Raw genomic sequence first — 24,165 nt, 5'->3', positions numbered from 1 at the left:
GGGGATCTCTTCCTGGTCTGCTACAGCTCCTCCATACACAGAAGGGGAGCAGTGAGTCTAAACTGGTTTTCTAGGAGGTAATATTTTTCCCTGCAGGAGGCTGGAGGAATAGAAATCACATTGCAGCCATCCTGGTATGGATCTACCTCGCTGGCATGAGCAGAGCAGAGCCCTGGTACTGCATACAGTAATGTTTTCCAAGGGTATGTCCCGCTGTTGCCCATCCTGGCTGGCATTTGGTATAAATTGAGCTCTGAGGAGATGGGCATTGGTAGATCACAGCCTGGCAGCTGATCCATGGCTTGTCACCATTGCCTGTGTAGGATTTCAGGAGTCAGCCTATATTCTAGATGCTGCTGAGTGGCTTTTGCAGTTCAGTCTCAGCAGCTGGTCCATGTTGGGAACACTGTTAGAGACAGGGCAAGGCCTCTGTGACTGCAGCACCTCTGCATCACAGCATCTCATACCCACTGGGGAGAACACAGCCATGCTTGGGCTTTCTCAGATGCCCAGCTCTGAGATGAATCCAGTTGGATTCATCAGCTGGCAGCAAGCCTGGCACCAGCTTTCTATTCAGTTGGCTCAAAAGCCAGCCCAGTAGTTGGTGTGAAAATGGAAAGGCTGCACCATTTGTGTATCCCACCCTCCATCCCCTTCACAGTGCCTGCCTGTGCAGCATGCCGGGATGTGGAGCTCATGGCTTTCATGTGAATCCCAGGGCAGGAGAGGGTAAAAGGTGTTCACCTGCAGTGTGGACCAGGAGAACTGGAAAGAGGCAATAAACATAGCTAACAGCTCTGCTCCCAGAGGATCAGGGATTGCTTCACACCCAGCTCAGCACTGCGAGGTAAGCCCCAGAGCACAGTGCACAGCCAGGGCACTCACTGCTTGTGGCAGGACTTCTGCACATACAGATGCTTCCACTGAACCATGCCCAGCATGGATCCAAGTCTACCAGGATCAGTGCTTGCAGCTGAGGATGACTTGGGTGTAAGCCTACAGAGGGTGGTGGTGAAGCACAAACTCGTGTCATGGCTGTGGCACAAAGATGCTAAACCAGGCTCTCCTGCTGCTTGAGGTTTCCCCTCTGCTCTCTGGCAGGGCATGAGTTGCTAGCACAGGAGCACTTTGGCATGTTAGCTAAACACTAGGAGTTGGTGCATGGCTTAAACACATCCATCTCCTAAATGAGACTGTGCATGCTCTCTGGACTGGCTTGTTAGTGCTCTGCTCTCGATGCAGGCACCTACAGCCACGAGTGATGCCACTGGTCCATGGACACTTGAGCCAGGCAGTCAGGCCGTGGGGTGGAATCAGCAAAGCCACTTGTTTCTTAATTGCAAAGACAGGAATCCAATGACCTTTGGTAGATTTCATAGCCCGGAAGGCTCGTGTAATTGAAGCTGGTGATGATTTGTCATGGCTCCAGGTTCTCCCTATCTATTTCGTTCCTGCTTGCTCCCTCAGTCTCTCTTATTCCCTCTTTCTCTTTCTTTCTTCATGATCTCATTATCTCTGTGCCTTTCTCTTTTACTCTCTTCAACTGTAGTGCTTCCTGGCATCAGGAGGTACCTCTGTATCTATTAGTCTTCAAAGGATTTAGGTTTTGCCTGTCATGATATTTTCTCATCCATTATCCAAGAAAACCTCTTTCTTCCTGTGACCAGGAAACCTGCACCCACCAGAAAATTCCAGCTCATTTCCAAGTGTGATCACAAATTATGCACTGCTTGTGGTCAATACCCCTCAAAGCAGCCTTGAGCTTCCCAGCTTCCCACCCTTACCAGGTGAAGGTTGAAGCGACATTATCATTTTGATTTAAATTCCTTTGTAGGTGGCAGGTTCAATGCCATTAACATATTTCAATTCATGCCATTCTTATTTTAATTAGCCTTAAGTAATTAGTTCTAATTCATCGCCATTTTTTGCTCTGCATATTTTGGGTTATTTACTTCCCTTGCTAAGTAACAATTTGATGTAATTATGTGCTACTCATTCTTTCTATTTACATATGCTCACTCACTCAGATTTCCTCGTTGAAATTTCAACAGATCCTTTGAATTCCCTCTTGAATTGTTTTCCGAGTTGTCAGCGGTGTGGAAATTGTGGGATGGAGAGAGAATTGATCCTCTTCTCTGGACATTCCTGGTGCCAAAGGCAGTGACAGTGCAAGCGAGCACCTGGGCTGGCAACAGCCTGCTCTTGGCAGGGAAGGTCCATTGCCAGGCTTTGTTCCTGGGAGTCTGGATTCCCACATGAAAGGAGTTTGGGGACCGTGTCCAACTCTCTCTGTCTTCCTCTTGGGTTGCTCTAGCCCAGATGCCAAAGGAACCAGTCATGGTTGCTGCTTCACTTCATTTTCTTTGTGCAGCCAAAGATGCTTTGGCTTTCCAGATGGAAATGGTCTGGCTTTCCAGAAGTACAGTGCCTCTGTTCCTCAAAACCTTTGCGCCCTTTAAAATGCTGTAATTTTTTTAGACATTTTGGGTACTTTGAGCAGATTTACACATTTATATATGGAATGTAGTTTTATCTCAGCAGCCATTTTCCTAAACTCTCTCAAAGGACCATATTCTTGTCTTCACCTTCTTCCCCCAAGGATTGCCCCACTCTTAGTACCTCCTCCATAGCTGAGATTCTCAGAGCAGCATGGTTCATCCATCCAAGGCTATTCGCTGACCAGCTGCTCTGAATCCATCTTTTTCACTCCCTCAGAACTTGATTCTGATAGATCTTTACATTATTTCCTGCAAAAACGTGTATTTCATGCTCACATGGAGCGTGTGCATACCTGTGTGTATGCCTAGCAACTTTTAAGTGCATTATCCAACTCCAGCCGAATTGGATAGAGGGTAGCAGACTCAAAAATAGCAAGTTCCCTCAAGGTTTGAGCAAACAGGCAGAGGTAGAAGAGAGATGCCCTACTTCTAGTGAGGAAAAAGCTGCCATGTTGTGCTGAGCCTTTGTTTGATGCCAGCGAATCCATTTGGGAGAGAGCACCCCACCCACAAGAAGGACTTCAATCAGCCCACACACCTTCTTGGGCTCCCAAGTCAATCAAGGAATGCAGGATTTCATAGTTCTGCTGCTCATGGAACTGGGTTTTTAGTTTTTTCAAGTAGCTTTTTCACTAAAATCTTATCAGCCCTTTGAATCCGTGTACCATTAGCAAATGCTGCTTGCTTCATGAATATGCGCGTTCACAATGTGTAGCATTGGCTTAACCGCTCCTATTGAAGTTGATAATAAAACTCCTGCTGACTTCAAAGAGAACAGAGTCAGTCAATGCTGAGTGCTTTGGAAAATCCCACCCCTGGTTGTTATTTTATTTTTAACACATCTACTCAGGAGCTGTGGGATGGGACTAAATACTCAAGAATGAGTAAAGAGGGGAAAAAAAGAGAAAAGATCAAACAGCCAAAAATGAAAATCCAGATTCTGAACTAAATATTTAACAACCTGTCCTTGGATGTAAGACTCACTGTGGAGCAGTTCTCCTTTTGTGTAAGGAAGGGTCATAAGCTGCTGCCTTGAGGCATGAGAATGTTGCTTATGTACCCCACACTGGCCTTCATCATAATCTCCTTATGGAGGCCATTGGTAGAAGTTTAGATCTGAATGACACCAAGTGTGGGACCTTCAATCTGTGTCAAGGCTACACATAATCATGGGTCAGAGTGGAATTGATTCCTTAAATTCTTCCCCTATAAATTTCCCATGTCTAGGAGGGCTCAGAGAGCGACTGGTCTCCTCTGCTGGCACCAGAGCAGGGCAAAGACCAAAGGATGTAATGGGTTATCAACTTGGCAAACTAGCAGACCACAAATCTCTGATCCCATCTTAGGTGATCCATTCCTTCACTCCTCTTTTGCTAGGAGCTGCGCAGCAAAAAGGTGTTTTGCAGCCCTTCAGCTTTCTTTCAGATGAATTTCACATTCTCAGGTCTCTCTTCTCCCTTATATTTCATGCTGTAGCTTCAAAACTATGTGAAGCTGAAGGGATCCTTTCCACCATCCAATTCGGCAGAGCACTATGCATCCAACTGACTTCAAAGAGGCATAAACATGCTTAAAATTGTAACCCATGTATGATTTCAACTGGGCAGAACTCCCATAACGTAAACACGTTATTTACCTGTTTTTGCTGAATCAGGCCATGTTCTCCTTACAGGGACTTTGTGTTTTAGTGCTAGCTATTTTGGTATCTTCTTCTCCTAAGATTATTTCCAGTGGAAAGAACACACTATTTTCATTCCAGCAGTATTTTTGGTAACAGTTACTATTTCCTCACAATATGTCTGTATTTTAGGACAAAACCAAATTATATGTTGGAAGCTCCTTTCCCCACTGCAGTTTCTCCAGCACTACTCACGAGCCAGTAGCATCAAGACCAGAATCTGAAAGAGGTACAATAGATGCTATATTAAGTTTTATACAGGCTTGCCATCAAGTTACATGCAATAGCTACTTGATCATGTTCTATCAATCCATTTCACTTGGCCGTTTGAAAAGCAATTGCTTTTATCTTGATGGCTTATTTTTTAATTCAGACCTTGCAAGGATTTTACATACAGTTTTTGTCTGATGACAGTAGGATCCTCCTGTTCACCTGTTTTGGCACAGTGTGATTTTGTTGGGGTATAGTTGCATGATAAGGGGTATAAGCAAAAGGGACCCTCTCACTGTAACTCATTTTAATCGCTTTTATTATCTGTGCCTTGAAGTGAAGGTTATAACGATCCTGACAGCAGTCAGAACTTGATGCTGTAAAGCAGTCATACTAAAAACAGTGACAAATACTTTCTGCTTTGTTCTCTTGCCACCATGCTCCAGTACACTGTAAATTTACCGTTGAACTTCTACAGAGTTAGAACCTGATAAAATCCTGTTCCTTGGCTACACTGTGTAATCATTATTACTATACAGATCCTAAGTACTTTGTGTAATCTTTTAGGCTCTTTTCCTAATATTCAAGTGCTTTAGGAGAAAACAGGAGGATCATAATTGTGGAAAATTGTATTATGTTCCATTTATCACCCATTCCTGGAGATCAAAAGGGTTAATTTGCCCTTGCTCTACCCCTTGTACAAACTTTGTGCCATTAACTCAGTTTGGTGCAGCTGAGCACAAAATAGGGCATTATCTTATGGTGTTATCTCATACTACAGATGTTTCAGGATGGTTGATTCCTTAAACTTGGTCATGAAAAGACCTACAGAGGTTGAAAGAGTCTCCAGTTTGGTTTCAACACAAATTATCCCTAACTTCCATCCCATGTATCATTCTTCTGGTCAGTACTTCTACTTCAGACTGAATTCTAGTTTGCTCTAAAAACCATTGTGAGGAACTATACTTGACTAAATAAGTTTTATTGTTTTAAAAAACCTGTAGAGTTATGGTTGCACTTTTTTGTAAGTGCCAAAGAGATCTTAGATAGTTGCAGAAGTAACCTACAAAATGAGTAGAAATTAGGAAGAAATAAATTCATACAAATGCTTCATTATGTCCCTAGTTGGAACCTTTGTTCTAGGTTACAGTTTCATTCTGAAACTTACATAAAAGCACCTTATGGGATGAAACTTTCAGGCGTATTAAACCCATCCCATAATGTTTGGGTTTGGATGTGGACAAGAGATTACAGCTTTTGTTCTGAGTTTCCAAAGTCATTAAAAAAAGCAACCATTGCTTTTTTGAATACTTACTTTGTATTCCGGTATCTGTCCTGTGCTATTCATGTACATCTAAAGAAATCCTTGTAGGCAGGGTGGCATCAGAAATATGGAAATCCAGCATCTGGGTGGAAAGGGTTGGGTTTTGCAATGTTTCCATTGAAATGATTTTTTTCTGCCAGATGAACAGATGCAGTGAAAACAGTCTTATCTGCAGCCTTTCTTTTGGGGAGATTAAATGAGTGAATCATCTATCAAAACATTATTTCATTTGATTAAATAGAAGATATTTATAGCATTTCTAAATATAAACCAAACTGAGACAGGAAGGTTCACAAGGAATGGCCACTTTACACAGTCAGATGCTTTCTCTGTACCCAAAAGTATGTTTAAACTCCCATTTCTTTACCTAGGTTGGTTGAATACAAGTTCACTGTGTACTGAGGGTGTTAACAGTCCTCATGCTCATGTTTTGGTCTGATTCTGTGGGCTGCAGATATGTTTGTTAATGGCTTTCCCATACCTCAGGGTTTTCCAGAGTCTTAGCCTTCTGTTTTGGTAGAAGTTGTGGAACCTGTTAAACGTGAAGGTTTAGCAACGAGATGATAGAAGAATTGATATCTTGCAGGAAATAACAAGATTTTGACATTTATTTGAATTCTGAATGGAATATTAAATTAATATTAAATATATTTCAGGTTAATTTCAATGTCACGTAGATATGAATGATTGAAGATTTTATTATATAATAACAATAGAAATGAAAAGTTCTCCTGAACTTCATTCTTGAAAATGAAATGTTTGATTTATCAAAACATTCCTAATTCTTTTAAAATATGGTTTCTTGAAAAGCAGTTCATGTCAGGAGAAATTTCACTCTTGCTGAAATGCAACTTTCTGGTGGGAAAGGGAACTAATGTCCGACTGGGCCTGCCTGACCAGAGCTAACTGGTCACAGCCTTTGCTATGGGTTTTTTAGCTCTTTGACCATTAGTATGATACTGTAGTGTTGGGCTTTTTTGGTTTTGTCTTTTTCTTGACTGAGCTACATCTTATTAAAATGATTTTGCATTTGTTCTGAAACATTTCCATATTTTTTGTACATGTATAAAAACTCCCTTGTAAGAAAGCAAATCAAACTCTTTTATCTTCTTGCCCCTTTCATGAAAGTCTCCTTTGGCCATTTATATTTGTGATTTCGCCTTTTCCCTTGATTACGTATTGGGATTTCTGTTAGAGTTTAGTATTCTGTCTTGGTTTTGGTTTACAGCATTCATCTTTGGAGCCTGAAGTCTTTGTATTTATTTATCGAGGGAGGCAGGTTTTTTATAGCTGTATTCTCTTTACATTGTTAGCAATTCCAAGAATTCTCCTGAAGTAAAAGCTTTCACTGCTTCTTGTAAGATATCATTATGAGTAATCCTGAGTCATTTTACATATTCTAAAATATCTTTTCTGAGATGGTCATAGTGACATTTGTGTTCTCTGTCAACATAGTATTTAATACCAAGCCTAATGCTGTGTGTTCCCTGCTTTCCAGAGAACGATCTGAACCAAAAATACACCATTAACTGAATATTTTCGATCACATATTTAAAAGCTGGTATGGAAGATGATTATTGACTTTCCAATGCAATGATGTAGTCGTTTGCAGAAATCAATTCTTCTTCTAATTCTTCACTAGCTGTATTTAAGAACTAGCATTTGGCTAGCACTTTTGAGTATTTAAAATAGAAAAATCTCTTATGAGGTGTCTTTCCTTAAGACATCTCCACCAGTTTGCAGTCACATTACACTGTTTTGAAATACAGGGAAATGGAGGCACAGCTGTAGAAACCTGGCCCAGGTAACTCAGTGTCTGAAGCAGGCAGAAAAGGAGAAACCAAGCTAAAAAGGAGAAACCAAGCTATCAGTGCTGTGTCTGTCCCACTGGGCCATCATACCATTAAATAATCTGTTCAATTCACATGAGTCTAATTTATGTCACTAGGCTTTAAGAAGCCTGTGTGTTGTGCATGTGTGAATGTTCCTAGATAGACAGATAGATGCATACTTCACATCTTTGGTGTTACTTTCGGTATTTCACTGTAAACCAAACCCTGTCTTGAACATGTTCCCATGAGCACTATGAACATGCCCTTTAACAAGTATGATCCATCTTAATTTTCCAGATGAGTCAGGAAAAAACACTTCTTTCTTTTTCTGACAAGGTAAGCCAATTGGTATAGAGAACTGGAGTCACCCAGGCATTTCCCTGGCCCCTAAGGAACCCTTTGGCTTCCAGCCATCAGCTCTTTGTCGTCAGCTGCATTCTGCTTCTGGCAGTAGTACACCCCAGGAAAGAACACAAATCTCTCTCCTTGTGAATTAAAGTTCACAACTCTGGGTAGTTAAAAATCCTTCATCTTTGTTTTTAGCTTCCTGAATTTTATTCCCACTCTTTATGCACATTTGTTGCCTTTGGAGAAGGGTCCTGACATGCTTTTCGTGATTTAGCTGCCCCACTCAGAACCAGTTGCAGACATTTCCTTTAGAAAGCTATTTATGCATGCCAGTCTGGCCTTCTGGTAATGTCTCTTTCCATTTATTTACCTATTTATATTTGATTGTCTCATGTTGATCTTTGAAGTTGCAATGTCTGGTTTTCTTCTACAGTTTCTGGATCTCCAGTCCTGTGTTTTGAATAGATAACATGGCCAGAGCTATATTGCAGGAGTGGAAGATGGAGAGGTTTGGGCATGATGGCTCTAAAAGGTGTCTAGTTCTTACTTTTCTAAGAGGATTGAAATTGGCCCTCACAGAAGTCACTGCAGTAATAATCTCATTGGTTTCTGGAAGACTCACAGCAAGAAGCCACCTAGAAGACAGTAGGGTTATTTTTACAGTGTGGGTTATTAGCATTGACCCTGGACTATAGCAAAACAGAGACATGGAGCCTTTTATATACAGAATAGCTCTCAGGCTTGTAACCAAACCCTCAAAACTGCAAGGCATGGCTGCTCAGAACTGGGACCATGGGTACAAGAATACAGCTGGTTTTATCAGAGCTAAATTGTTGATTTTTGCAAGCTTGGGGTTAGTAATCTCAGGAAAACCCAAACTTGGTAAAACACTTGATCTGTTTGGAAGGCTACACTCATTTGAGAGACCAGTCCCTGCTTTTCTCCCAGGACTGCAAAATTGCACCTTTCAGGCCAAGCTTTGGAAGGGATTGAATGTAATCTGTACCTTTTGCATGACATAAATAAATTAGATAAGGTACCAGGGTGTCCTCAGGTCTTACTTAAATATTAAGATCACCATAGTGTGTGCTTATGGTGAGGAGATAGTATTTCTCTTCATACATTTCCTGCCTGCAGAGAGAACTGCTTCTCTTGTGTCTGTTTACTGTAGCTGTTGGCCAAATGCTCCCAAACTAACACAGCTATGATAGTGTATTGTTACAGCTTGGGTTGCTCTCACCAGTCAAGCCCTGCTTGTTTTAGCAATGTAAAGGTTGTCTAGACTAAGTTCATCCTCTAGACTCCTCCATAGTTGGTGTAGAAAATTCAACACCTCCAGAATGTAATTCATCCCATCCAAAAAAAGATGTCTAAGACAGGAAGAATGAATCACTCTCTGGGGGCTGGTGCGCATCTCTGTTCACTGATGATAAAAGAAGTCTAGACAATTACCTTAACCTAGACACCCAGCTGTAAGATACCTTCAGCTGTGTGAGATCTAGCTATGCTTTCAGGTCCCAAAAGACAGATTTCAAAACCCCTGTTCAAATGTGAGGGAGCTTTCTGATTTCCCCGCAGCTTTCAAGCTCAAGTCACTTTTGACAATCAGCCTTCTTCTGTCTCAGTGAGACACACAGAGCAGTTTTACCACAACTGAATAGCTTTTTAATGAAAGGGTTTTTACCCTCAGTCCCATCTGGGACTTGTCCATGAGAAGTTGATGATGGTTTGAGGACTGTTTCTTCCTGTTACTTGCTGAATCATTGCACCATTAAATATTGCTGCATAATTTCCTCACAAGGAGCCTGTGGCATGTAGATAATATTCAAAATGTGGTCCCCATTGGTTACTTTGATTGAATACATGCCACACATGATGTCTTCCATGAGCAGGAGCACAGCTCTTCAGCTGGTAGTTGCAAACACATTTGTGAGTTCATTTCTCATGGTCTGAAATTCATCTCTCATCCTCACTCTAGCCTTCCTATGAGCTCATTTGTTACAGCCTTTGGGGAAAGGCAGACAGGAAAGGGCATTGGATGACTGTAGAAGGAAAGGGAGAATGCAGTAGAGTAACCAGACCATAAGGAGTTGCAGTGCATTCATGGAGTCCTGGAAAAGGAGGCTGCAGTAGAGGTGGCTGAGAGGAAGTAAAGCCTCTCACGTTGAACAAGCAAAGAGTTGCCATACACACTATTGCAGCTTCTCACTGCCCACCTTGCTCCATGGAGATGACCCTTGCAAGAGCAAAACTGGTAGAGTAGTCCAGGGCGTTTGAACATCACCTGCTCCCTTTTCTAGCTCATGTCTTTGAGCAAAGCCACCTTCAGCTGATGTTTCCATGAAGAGACCAGGCAGTGAGCAGCTCAAGCACAGCCCAGCTTCGGCTCCAGGTGGTTGTCCTTGCTCCCAGGGTGGTGATACCTTTTCCTGTTTGGCTGCAGGGTAGATAGGTGAGGATGATGATGTCACCAATGGGACAATGTGGTTCACCAGCAGAGGTTGGCAGATGCATTGCTCCAAGGACAGAGTGGACTGTTGGAGGGGGACATTAGGGTGATGGCCTGTGTGTTTAAAGCTTTCATCCGAGGCAAGTTAAAAGGAGGAGAGACTCCTCACCTTTGAGGGCTCTGCAGAGAAGAGTGCCTTGAAATAAACAAATAATTACTTTGATTTTTGCTTTTAGATGCCTTTTTGCCCTTGCCATTCAACATGGAAGCATAGTCTTCAAGGAAAATACCAAAACATTTGGCCATTTTGGTTAACAGAAAACATTCCCTTTCTCAAGATGCCTTTTGTCCCTTACTTCTGGCAGTAAGTTTGGACGAACCTTGAAATGTTGGGTTTTTGTGTGCGTATGTGAATTTTCCAGTTGCCAGAAAGCATAATTTGCCCAGTGATGCTACAGGTGTCTCTTTGCCTCCTCTGCCAAGACATCTGCCCACTGCTGCCTGCAGCAGCCCTCAGTAGAGAGTCCAAGCTGAAGCGATGGATGTGTTTCTAGGAGTTCCCAGCTTCAGCCCTCACTGTGTCAGTGCTGAATGCAGCCTGCCAAGGCTCAAGCAAATACTCAAGGAAAGGTTGAGGTATTCACCGAGCTCAAACTATTGTACAAGAAATACCCTGAAGCTAAAACAGAGCTATGAGACATCATCACACAGAGTCGCTTCCCCCGCCCCGGCAGGCACCATGCCGTACCAGACAAACTCCTCCAGATAGGATCCAGGCAGAGATGTTTGCTTAACACAGCAGCTCTTTGAAAAGGCAAATAAATGGACAGTGAAGCTACACAGACATGTCACTGTGCAGCGATTTCCGTTTAGCATTTACGTTTAGTGCCAGGAAACCCTGACTCATGAATATGAAATCAGAAGGAAAGGAAAGGAAGAAGGCAGTTGTTCATTATTAGAGCTTCGAATTGGGCATGTGGTGGAAATTAGCATTAAAAACCACGTAGATTATAAAGAGAAGGGCAGGATCTGATAGCCCAGGAGGCTTGAAGATCCCAGCTTTGCAGCCAGGCTATGTGCTTTTGAGAGGTGCTCTCTGCTCGCAGGCAAAGCCTCAAGAAGCATTATTGAGCCTTGAAGCTCAGGGTTACCCATGATGAGGCATTTGCTCGCATAGAGGCGGGGGAAAGCAGATCCTGAGTATTCTTGGAAATCCTCCAAATTTACAGTGAGGCAATGGTTAGCAAAGGCAGGGAAGAAGTAATTATCAGGAATAAGAGAAATAACCAAGAGCAATCTCCAAGGGAAAGGAACAACCTCAGATAGGAATCCCAAGGTCCAGAAAAGAAAGCTCACATTTAACTGGAACTCACTGGGGTCAAAATGAAGGAGCCCCAGTCCTTCTGCAGGTGGGATTCCCATCTCTACTCCACATCCAGGAATATCCTGTTACAACCCTATAACCCAGCTGTCTTTCATCCAGCCATGAATGTGGGACACCATCCTTCTTTCTGCTCCTAGTTCCCCTTGCAAAAGATGAGCTTGCTTTCCTTGCACCCCCAGTGCCAGGCCCCAGGGAAGAATGTGGGTCAGAAGAGCAGATGCTATTGCAGCAAGTAGAGACATTGCTGCAGGGTGGCAAGGGCTTGATTTCCAAAGCAGCTCTTTGCATACAACCCTGGGAACAGCCCAAGGCAGTGAGGAAACATGCCATCCCTGCTATTGTCTTCATCTGAAGCTGTCCAGCTGTGCTGTATATGTACCCCTCTATTTCTTTACATCTTGGTAATTCCAGTGCCCTTAAAATATAACAAGAACTAATCTATCAGCATGGGGGACAGCAGCTCTCAGCAACAGCAAAACATTTGGCAGATGCTCCAGGTTGGGAGCATGAGAGGTGCCATAGCTACAAGATGGGCTGGGTAGGCTGTTGGGTGATAGGTTGAGTGGGCAAATGAATATGTATGAGACTAGGGTGCTCCTCACCCAGGTGTCCCTGTGCCACCTCTGCCCTCAGTGACAAAACCTAATGATGGCTGTTTTGCAGACCTAAGCTTTGCCCTGTGGCTGGGCCATGGGAAGCTGCCTGGCAGGGCTCTCATCCATTCCGTGCTGGTTATGACAGCTTCAGAGAGTCATTAGCAAGCAAGGCGCGCTTGACGTGAATAATTAAAATACCTGCTGTGCTTTTAAATAGTTCAGAGCCAGCCTTGGAGCTGCATGTATGAGCGATGGCTGCTGTCGTTGGAGGAGGCAGAAGGAAAGAGGAGGGCTGATACCCAGTGGGAAATGAAGGACTCTGTGCTCCTTTTTGGCAGGAGAAGGGCTGGTGCTGGCAGCTCCTATAGGATTTGGGCAGTCCTTACCCCTGAGTGGAGACCAGCACAGCTCTCCTTACTGATGAATGGGCATTTTGGTGCAAAGCTCCCCAAAGTCTCCTCTCTGCCAAAGGTTTGAGAAGTGGCTGAGCTCAGAACCCACCCGGGGGCTCCAGACCCATGGGATGAGGATGAGGGGCAGGAGGACAGGGACAGCATCACATCTATGGGGATAACGAGTCGCTCCATCAGGCAGCATTGGGGACCTCGCCTGAGCACACAGAGGTGGAGCCTGCAGAGGATGCGCTGCTTTTTCCAAGGATGCTGTTTCCCCAAGATATCAATTAGACACTGAAATAAAAACAGTTTCTGCATGAACAATTAACAAAGAGTTTCCCGCAGTCTCTCGGCAGCCGGACTCCCTCTGTTCCTGCCATGCTGCTGCTACCCCCAGCTGCCTCCGAGTTTATATCACAACAGCATGGACGGGCCCTGTCTCCTACTGCTGAGGAGCTTCATCTAACAGGGAATGATCTCAAACACCACATCGGTGTCAGTGCCGCTGGAGCGTGGAGCTGGGAAGCTGTAAATCATCTCTTCTTGTGAAAAAAATGGGTTTCTAGGCAGGGGATGGAGGGAAAAATGACATTCCCCATGAGTTAGTTTCAAATTGAATTAAACAATTGGTTGACCATAGTTATATAGTTTTTTCCCTATATATATTTTCCTGCAGAGAACATGGGCAATTCCAGTTTGGGGTCACCGTGCAGTGTTTTTTTTTTCCTCCTATTTTTTTTAGCTCAGCCAATGATCCAAAAAATCAGTTATTTTCTCAGCTTTGCCATAAAAACCTCCAGGGCAGGCGAAAACAGAGTTTCTAGTAGAGATAGGAAAAAAGGCTGTTTGGGGACTGGGGCATGACACGGTGAGGAGGGAGGCAGAGGTGTGTGCCAACAGCTTTGCAGCAGCATGTGAAAGGCATCCTGATGTTTGGTCCTTTCCCTGGACTTATGTGAAGAATGGGATCTGCTGCCTGCCCCCCTTGCACATGGCCCTTTGCCCACAAAGGATCAGCAAATTAGTCTTGTTCTGCCCCTACTGCAGAAAGCTATCTGTCTTAAGACTTCCTTTAATTTAGAGCAGTGTAGAGTTTGAAAAGCCCTTCAAATTCACTTGGGCTGATGAATTGGTAATTGAGTGTACCTGGATGATGGTGCCATCTCTGCCTTTCCTTGCATTTGTATCAGTCTGTGTTTGTTTTCCCGAGCTGTAAATCACTCAGAGCTTGGAGAAGCTTTTATCAAATCCTGCTAGGAGGCAGTTGCTTTCCTTCTCACAAACACATTGCTAATGCCACGTGGAACTCACTGGCTTTTCTGCTCGTTTAAAAACAATGAGGAAGTTATTAAATGGGGGGAAAAAAGCCCTTAGCAACGGGCGGGGAGGAGGAGGAACTAAATTGCTCCTCTTTCTCCGGTGTTTGCTCCTTCGGTCTAATATCTGTCCCATTGATCTCCTAATATGCGCTGCTTTGAAAGCCTGATTTATTGCCCCACGCTCTCTTATCTCGCTGCGTGTCTCAGTCTGTTAGAGCCCTGTTAGAGCACACGTTGTTCTCGGCTTCATTAGCAACGAGGCGGGTCGGCTGCTGGTCCTTAGTCCAGCCTCACACAAGCAGCCTGCCACCTCCTGGGCTGCAAACCAGTGCCCTTTTCTCTGCAGGATCTGGCCCAGCAAGGCCAGTGCTGGGGATGGGGAGTTAAGCACACGGTTTAAAGGAGTCAGGATCTTCACCCTAAGCTCTCCAGCTTCTACAGTGTGTCCTTGATGTCCACATTTCCAGTGGCCTCTGAAGGTACCTGTCCCTCTCCATCAGCTATAGAGGGACCACAGCTGACTCCATTCTCACCTTATCCATATCCAGTGAAAGTGCTCTATAGGTGATAGGTTTAGCAAAAGGGAATTTCAAATGGCAGAGGTAACAGTCCTGATTTGCAGTTCTTGGAGCTGCTCCCGTCCCTCACCCAATGGAGTAGCTGAAACAGCACCATGCGGCTGCTGTACCCCATCAGTGCCGCTATGTTTTGAATATAGATTGTTTTCAATGAACTGTTATGTGGTTTTTTGGTCAGGGGGAAAAAAATGGTAAGTTATTGCCATGAACAAAGAAATGTGAGAACTTTGCATGCAAACATTTTGTAAGCATAAAATGAGGCAAAGTTTGCCAAAGCAATTATTCATTACAAATTGTTCATTCAGCTCTAATTGCTTGGATCTAGCTGTTGTTAGAAGGACTGTGTGATGCCTTTGTAGTGCGTAGTTAAGGTCAGAAAAGTGACAGTAGAAATGACTTCATGTTAAGTCAAATGTTTGTTTGGGTGTAATGCTTCTATACCTGCTTAGCTTAGCAAGGGAAATAAATGATGCTGCCTGGCTTCTTCTTGTCACTATGCAGCTGGATAGCTAATGGAGAGTGAGTTGTGCCACTTTCTCTGTAGAAGGAATAATTAAATTTACCTATGGAGTCCACATCTTTTCATGCGTCGCAGCCTGCAACTCTCCTGCATCTTAACTAACTAGATTAGAGATTATGCATGCAGTGATCACTGTTGAGAGAGGATCTGGTTTGGCTCTTAGATCCCAGGTGGTATTCACGGGACCATGCACTTAGGAAAAGCATCACTTTTTGCACTTGTAACATGGCAAAATGTGTCTGGAAACCCAGAGGAACAAGCAACAGGGAGCCCCACCATCTGTCTTTCAGCAGCATCTTCTGAAGTGGAAATACATTTTAAAGTCTCGCTAGTGCAGCCTTTCACTTTACGGTGTATGTGCCCATCTCTAAAATACCAGCTCATTTTTTCATACCCCCATAGTATTCCCATCTGACATACACTCCTGTAAATCACCAACCAAACATTCTCCTACCCGCATTCAAATACCTACCCTTGTTCTTGCTCTACTGTCCTTTCTGCAATTTAGAGATTATATTTCATAACTGACCTCCAACTACCTACTGCCTCCCTGTGACACTTCTCACCCTTGTCTACCTGATTGATTGGTCTATTATGCTCTCCATTCTCCTGATGACTTACAGATTGCCTGGTATCTGTCACAGGCTCGCTTTTGTTCTGTAATATTTATCCTTGGTGTTTTGCAACACCATTCGTTCTCCCTGTCCACTGTGAATGTCTAATTTGGAAAAAAGAGAAGAAATCTTCTGTGAAAAGACCCCTACCTGCTGTGACTTCACACTTACGCTGGTTAAAAAACACTTCAAGACGCTGCCATTGTCGATGGGGCTCTTTATTTTCTTTGCACCATTTGGAGGTAATAAAGTGTCACCAGATCAGACTGTGATCAGTGACACAGCTTGGGAGGCAGCCTTCTACAGAAAATCTCAACTGCATAAGTCAATGAAACAGCAACATGGCAGGGAACAATCTTGTGTTTAAAGGGATGTGTAGGTAGGAAGGTTCTACCTCCACTGGGGGAGAGGTCTGGGACGTGTCCCAAATCCATCCATCTCCCTGAGCTTGTCAGAGGTTGTCCGTCTGTCTGATATTGTTCCAGGTTTGTCCCAGCTCTGTCCATCACTCTGACGTTTAATTAACTGCCCTGTTCTCCTAGATCTTACACTGGATTTGTGCTGTCTTTCTGAAATACCTCTTAGGTCATGTCTGAATATTACTAACGGGAGGAATAATGAAATGGTTGTCACTAATATTGCTATTATTGTTATTATGTTGATGATAATAAAACACGACATTGAATATCGCAAAGATTCCTGTTACGATCAGTGTTGTTTCTTCTTGCTGTACTGGTTGTCTTGCATCACAGTGAATAGGATCTTGACAGCAGTGGTAAAGCATAGAGAACCCTGGCCAGCCAAGCATCCAAAAGTAAATCAGAGGGGGCTGGAAATGACCAATGAGGACAATAAAATCACACTTAAGATTTGAAAGCACATTTATGAGACCAATCCCCAGGTGTAAGGATGATTAAGCAGCTTATTAAAATCTGTGGCTGGTGCTGGTGGTGGCAGTGGCTCCTCACCCCTCCAGAAGCCTTGTGTTGCTGTCTCTCTTGTACCAACTGCCCATCTTCCCTGCATCTCTTTCAGTCCCTGTCTGGCATCTGTCCCATTCTTCTTACTTCAGATCCCCTTCCACTGTTTCTTACAGTCCTTCATTTGCTGGCATGTGGATTTCTTTCCTTTTCAGATACTGTATTGAGCAGCTGGTCTCATTTGGACCTTCCCTTGGTTCTCTTCTTGTTCACATCTGGTTCCTGTGTCTCTGTGTCTGATTCACGACTTGAGTAGCTCTGCTGTCCCTGGGATGGCTTCATGTTAATCAAGCCATCAATCAGTCTTTTATACCCCTTGATGAAACTCACTATTATGTTTTCTGATCTTTTCCTTGCAGTTTGAACACCGGCCTTGGTGACCACCCTGTGGGATCCCAAATGCTGTGTCCAGTGTGCCTCCCAGCCCCTGCAGACAACAACTAGGAGACGTTCATGATTGTAGCAGGAACCAGCAGCGACACTCAGGCGCAAAGGTAAGGGATGACCTTGTCTTTTGCATCTCTGGAGTGAGAAAAATAGCTGGTGTGAGACTGATGGCTATGGGAGAGATCCAACAGGAGTTGCGTGCATGGAGGACTGGGTCATGAAGTAGAGACTCATGGCATTCGTTTCCAAGAGGAAAGAGGCTGGTGTAGTGATCCAGGGTTGTGTTTCTCACATCTCTATTCTTGCGGTTGTTTCTGAAGAGCCTCTTGTCTCTTGGTCAAGCATGAACCTTCCTGAGCCCCTGAATGGTTGAGCTGTGGCAGTTGCACTCCTAAAAGTTTGGTAGTAGTGAAAGTTATCATGGTTATAATTCTGAGTTTTAATTGGTTTAGGTTGAATTCACATTCTTCTGCTAGAATTTAAGGAGTATCTCCTGCTAAGAATTAAGGAACATGGAAAAAGTGGGGATTTTCCTCCTCAGATTAGAAATACAGTGTGTGCCTCCATCTCAACCTCTACAAAATTGCATTTTACAAAGCAGAAAGAGAACATCACATTCATGTTGTTGTAACTTAGTTTTCTAGGAGGAGAGTTTGCCCTGTGTTTCCCGTTGAAATGGCTAGCTGTACTGGACTGAAATTTCCTCTCTCTTTCTCATCTTCACATTGACATTATGAAAAGGGTTTTCATCCATCCGTCGGAAGGAAAAGACAACTTTTGTACAAAGGCGCACAGTCGACAGGGTTGAGGGTTTTTTTTGGGTAGCATATAATTTTTTTTCACCCTGTTATTATTTAAAATATGCTTTCCAAGAGGACAAAAGGGGATGGTTTAATGGAAACAAATTTCCGAAGCAAAATGTGCAGCTGGGTAAAAAAAGATTATTTCTGTTATTGCTTCGGTAGACAGGTGAATTTGGAATTTGAGTACAAAAGGTGCTAAAAAGTGTACTTCAACTTCCCTTCAGTGTGCTGTTGAGATTGAAAAGAGTAATTTTTGGAGTAAAACTTTTCTCCGAGCCTCCATTTCCAGCATTGTCAGGTTTCTCACAGCTATTATCATGTTTTCACCTTTTTTTCTTCCACCTCATTTGTCCTTTCTTCAAGAAAATGTAGTGCTGGTCAAAGGTGTGCAGTCCACTGGCTGGAACTGGTTTGGAAGGGAGGCACAGTGGTGCTGGAGGTACACAGGCATCTCTGAAGGCCAGATGGGACTGAGAGGATACAGTCCCTGATGGGAGGGAGGAAAAGATGGAGAGCCTGGCCTGGGGGTAGTCCTTTTGAAAGCTCTACAAATCTACAGCTCTTAAGCCACCCTTTCCAAAGCGACTTTTAACCAATTATGAATCTAAGCATCACTGAAGATAAGCAGAGTTTAGGTGCTCAGGTCCCTCTGGGCAGACAAAAATATCTCAGCAATGCAGACAGATAGACAGGGTTGTCTGTCCTGATGGATCCAGACCCAGAGCCAAGCAATGAATTACAAACATAAGTGCCAAAATAGCAGGCATGGGACATGAAGGATAAAAGACAGTTGTGTTATTTGAGCTGATAAGCTCTGCGTCTCAAAGATGCTTGCATCAAAGGCTCCTGCAGGGTTTCACAATTGAGTGTTATACCATCCAGCACTGAGTTACCAAAGATGTAAAACTGGACTTGCAGAGAAAGCTTCATGCCTGCCACAAAGGAGCAGAATAAGAGTTTGTTTTGAGGACTATTAGGCTGAATAATTTGGAATTGGTCTCTGTGGACACTGTGAGATATTGCTCCCCACAGAACAATGATTGCCATTAATGTCTCAGCTCCCTGGATCCTTCCTCCCTCTTCTCCCCAGCCTCTGGGTCAAATGCTGCTAGCTGGCATTAACAATATTTCACCCTTCTTTGGTAATTATTATCCCTTCTATTCATTTCTCAGAAGCCTTTTCAAAAGCAAGAGGTATTTTCAAGGGTTGCAAGCATTCATCTCACTGTACATTTTCATGGCTATTTTTCTTGGAAGAGCTGAAGAGATAATTTACTTTATTAGACCAAATGAAAGGAGCTTATGAAGGCAGCCTATGCAAGAGGTTAGGGAGCTATAGAGAGCCCTCTGACATTGCCACTTTCACTTCTTGCAGAGGATGAAAAGTAGGTGGTGTTGTTTAGTTTTGTGCCATTCTTTATATTGTGTAGGCTCCCTTTCAACAGCTAATGCTGAGATCTTCTGCATGGTCCCATTGCTGGTCTAGCCAGTAACACTTGTAGGGAAGCATAACATCTTTGATTGGGAAGCCTGGAGGCTCGCAGCACTGGATTGATCATCTGGGGAGGAGGTTCTCAGACTCTGGTGAAGATCCACATGAGGGGGAGCCTTGGCCAGCCCATCCCTGATGTGGGCAGGTAGCCGGAGACACCCGACTGCGCAGACCCTTCTCCAAGCGTCTTCATGCAATGAGCAGATAACTGAAAACCATCTCCTGGGCAATTCACTTCATTCATCAATTAAATTGTTTGCTGTGAACAGTTTGGCCCCATCCAGCTCCAGGATTTCAGCCTTGTAATTTTGCTGGCAGAGGACAATGGTGCCGTGTCCGTGAAATCTGCCTGCCAACTGCTTCCCCTGCTAAGCATTTTCTAGGCTAACGATCTCAAAAACCTTGCCAGCAGCCCCAGCTCTGTCCCTTTCAGGGCAAGCTACTCATTTAAACGTGAGCACCTCTAAATGACTCCATCTGCTAAGTGACGTTAGTAAGGAAAAGATTATAGCAGGAGTTATTATCATGTCCCCGGGTTATAACCCTGTTATAAAATGGGCTGGAAGAACAAGGGGACTGTGAGGAGCCAAGGCTCAAAACCACCTGGGTGACTGTCAGCTTGATTTATTTTCTTGCTCATTAGATAGATTAGAAAACTGGCAAAAGAAATCATTGCCCACTCTCAGATGGTTGATGACCTGCCATGTGGCAAGGGATGCTGGCTGCAGGGAGATGCGGCTCCTTCGCACCTCTCTGGCCCCTCTTCCCCAGCAGGAGGACAGGGACATGGGATGGGACCTCGATCTGTTGGTGCCATGCATCTCCTTGGTGGTCCTGTCATCCTAAACCATGAGACTGACCCATTTGGAGACCATTGGCACCCGCTAGAATTTTGGTTTTCTCTAATACTGTTGATTTTTGCTTGCTTGTTTATGAACCAGGCTAATTTTTGTCTGTCAGAAGGATGGAGCTTAATGGTCAGACTTCCTCTTAATCCCTGGGTAAAATTCACTTTCCAGGAAGTCAGACTATAGTTACAGTGCCTTCTAACCTAAAAACCCACTGAAATATTCAAACTGCATAACCAAATGTTAAATTTGGGTCATTTAAGCCATCTTCAGTATGCATCCAATGCACTTCCATAGTATGAAACAAGGCCATTCTTATATTCTTGTACACATAGTATTCACATACAAGTAAAAGCTTCCAGCCAGGATGTGCTATTAAGAGACTGCAATGCATTTCTCAGCCAACGTGGTGGAATCCCTGCTGCAAACAGATGCTGAAACAGGGGGAGGAACAGGGCAGGGATCTTATGGGAAGGACTCCTCAGGGTCCCAGGCTCTGCAAGGAGGTACAGCAATACCTGCCCTGCAGTCCATGGTCAGAGCAGATTTACTCTGTTCTCTATGCCCCTTCTTCTGTCCATGGGACTTTTGTACTGTCTGCACTGGGTCCTTGTCACCCTGTCTCTTTTGGGACATGCATGTCCACACAGCTCAGCCTGCTGCCAGGTGTGTGCCCATATGTTCAAATAATGCTGGGCGGCACAGCAGGGAGGAGATGGGGCTAATTCCTTCCTGAGACTCACAAGGAATCGGCTTATAGCCCGAAGCTCTGATTCCTGTTATCCTGGCCAGCATGATGGTAACCACTTCCTGGAATTACCTGGCTTTCTTTCCAAAATCTAGGAGCTCGTCTAGACTAACCTGACCAATGTAAGCAAATTCCAGCCCTGGTTTCACCCCCAGTGGGTTTGAGGGGCTGTGTCAGTGCAGACTCAAGGCTGAATGCGGGGGAAGAAACATGAAGCCTCAAATGCATCCAGTGGGAAATGTGCCTGGGTGTGATGCCTGATCCCACCTGCCAGACCTGATGGAGCTGATGCAGAGCATCACCATCAGCCCCTTTCCAGCTGCCGTGATGGAGCTGAGCCCTCAGACTCACCTGCTGGGATCCTGGCAGCTAATGTGCCTCTGAAATGGCCGGCAAGGCATGGATGCTGTCAAGTAAAACACGGAGTGAAATGTTTGGCTGATAGGATTAAGCTGTGAATCCCACCTGTCTGTAGCATGAGATGCGGTACCACATGCTCCCACCTGCTGCTGCTCCTTGTCTCCCACTGCTGCCCACCAAGCCTGTCCCACTTGGAAATTAAAGTGGGGAAATCAAAGTCCTTCTCCCTCCTCTCCTGCTGTGCCTCTCAGCCACTGACATTAACACTGGAATGGCTGACATTAGCTTTGAATGGATTTTAATAACCTCCTTGTGAGCCTAAATTACCTGCGCAGCATGAGGTCCGGTGTGTGTTTGGAGACCTGCCCATGAGCAGTGCATCAGGAGCTGGATCTGCTCTTCAGGCTGAAGACATGAGGCCAGACCTGCTTGAGGAGCTGTGGTGGCTTCTGGCAATGGCAGATGCCTGGCTCTGGAGAGCCACTGCTCTGGCATCTGCTGTCTGAACGCATCCTGCCACCAGCAGGTATGCAAGGGGCTTGTGGGCTTCCCAGCACTGAGGATGCTGGTCCATTTGGCCACCTCCATGGGATGTTTTCCTCCCTTGTGCAGTGTATGGCCTGCTGCAGGATGGTTGAACCCCCCCAAGTGCCATGAATGGGAGCAGCCCCAGGCCCTACTGTCGTATGGCATGAAATAGCAGCCTTGGTTGAGCAGAGCCCTGTGGATGGAAAGCTAAGTAAGATCATGCCTGGCCCAGCTGAGACTCCAGACTAGCGTATGGAAATCTAGCAAGAAGATTAAAAGGTGTCCCCAGGCAGAAGTATTTATTGCTTTCTTTGTGATGTGAGATGCGTCTGGTGTGGGAGTCACACGGACCATGACCTCCCCTGAGCATCTGCACGTGGGCAGAGCAGCATCCCCACACTTGGGGACATGACCAGGAAAGCTCCTTCTGAGATACAGGAGGATGCATCCAATTTGCGCTCCTGCACCAGGGATGCGGGCTTGGCATTTTTCCTCTGCAAAGGGAAAACCCCATGTTTTCCTCCTCTTTTACAAGAGGGAAAGCTGAGGCAGATTGTCAGATGGTTCCCACTTCTAGAAGAGGAAGGGGCTTGGAAACATCTTCTGAAGTTACTTTTCCTCAGTTAAAAGTCCCAAGATCTAAGTGAATGGTGCAGCCTCTTTGGCTGGTCACAGAATCGAAGCCTAATTCGTGTGAAGAGTGATTGTTTCTAACCGCTGTCAAAATCCACATGTATTTCCAGTATGGAAATGGGAATATCCACAGGAATATGGACACTGGATCACAGCAGGGGTGGGTCAGCAGCTTTTCCAAGTCAGGCTCTACCGAACACCTCATCAGGCACCTCAAAGAACTGAGGACTGAAAACAACCCCTTAGAAAAAGTGTGTGATAATGATTGCATTATATTTAAGAGGCTCATTTGTATTAAGTAAATGCAAATAGTTTACATGGAAAATATTTCCCATCAAGCTTATTTCTACCTAAAATGCTAACAGATTGAGATTATGATTCTAATGATTATTTTTATTGCTGGTTTGCATTTAAATGGCATAAATTTCCCCCTACTGTTCTCTCTTTGGGTTAAATCAATAAACCCATTAAGGAGGTTCATCTTCCTCAAAGATTCCTCCCTCTCTTCTTTCTGTCTCATCTCCACTCCTGCCCTTTCTATCCACCCACTACCAGTGATTTTTCATAGCTGCCTCCAAGACAGTGGTGCTGAGGATCTGAGCATCCCCTTTGCCAGAGCAGAGTGAATCCAGTCTTTGCTGAGACAGGAGACCACAGAGGAGCAAAAGCACTGTCTCCTTCCCTCAGCTTGGGACATACTGCAAGGAGATGCCACTGAAGTCAGCTCTTCTCTTAGCCTTTCCCCTCCTGTTTTAACAGAGAAGCTATACCTGTCATGCTCCTTCAAACACTGGCTGCGGCTCACTGAGGAGGTGCTGGATTTCTGTTTGAAGAGGAATTACCCTGATATATACACAGCGAAAGTCATTAAGACACTGACCTTTAAATTGAGCTTCTTCCTGTTCATGTAGGGAGGAGGTAGGTTGAGTGCCCAAATCTTATTCATTTTAATGACAAATCCCTCACATGGAGGCTTGGAAATACTCGGCTTTAATGCAATTCGCCTCCCTCTGCTGCAGCTTGGCTTTGCTGTGCAGGGTTTGTCTCTGCTTCCCCTGCATAGTGACAGACCCTATAGATCTGCTCTAACCCTGCTGTGCCCAGGTACCATTGTGTATGGATTTATGAGCTGAGGGCAGTGCTACCACAGGGATCTCCATGCTCCTTAATCAGTATCACTGACCTTTCTTTTCTCCATTACTCTCAGCATCACTTTTTTTCTAACTTAATTTGCATAGGTTTCATGTTATCCATGTTTTTTGCTTTGTCCCTGTTATCCCATTACCCTGGATAATCAAAGCTGGCTGTAATAGAAACAGCAGAAACAATTTGCTTACCCTCCTATTACAAGATATTCCCTCTACTAAGTCTGAGAATACCTGCAGTTCTGTGGTAATGCTAATTAGCTGTGCATACATATTGAAAGTAAAGCAAATGACACCAGGATCCTTTGGGATGGTGGGATTAAAGAAAGATAAGATATTATTCTCCTCTTTCTCTGTGCTTCAGTGTCCCTACCCTCAGTGGAAATGGCTTTGTACTTCTAGAATAAAACATAATGCATGGTAGTGGGAGCCACTGACTCTGCAGAGAGGTGGAGCTGAAAGGAGCAGATTTCCCTGCTGGCAAACCCACTATGAA

The 24,165-nt window shown here is 44.4% G+C and overlaps 1 protein-coding gene across 1 annotated transcript in view; it reads left to right on the top strand.

Moving 5' to 3' along the window:
* Window positions 1–24,165, top strand: part of ELFN1 (extracellular leucine rich repeat and fibronectin type III domain containing 1) — a 105,188-nt gene that overhangs the window by 40,285 nt on the left and 40,738 nt on the right. Inside the window, exon 3 of the mRNA XM_034065782.1 lies at window positions 17,085–17,219. The gene's annotated coding sequence lies outside the window, so the exon portion shown is untranslated. The remainder of the gene's footprint in view (window positions 1–17,084; window positions 17,220–24,165) is intronic.

This window comes from Melopsittacus undulatus, chromosome 8 (assembly GCF_012275295.1).
Source record: "Melopsittacus undulatus isolate bMelUnd1 chromosome 8, bMelUnd1.mat.Z, whole genome shotgun sequence".
Lineage (NCBI taxonomy): Eukaryota > Metazoa > Chordata > Aves > Psittaciformes > Psittaculidae > Melopsittacus > Melopsittacus undulatus.
Note: the sequence above shows the minus strand (reverse complement) of the source record. Positions and strands in the feature narration are given on the sequence as shown.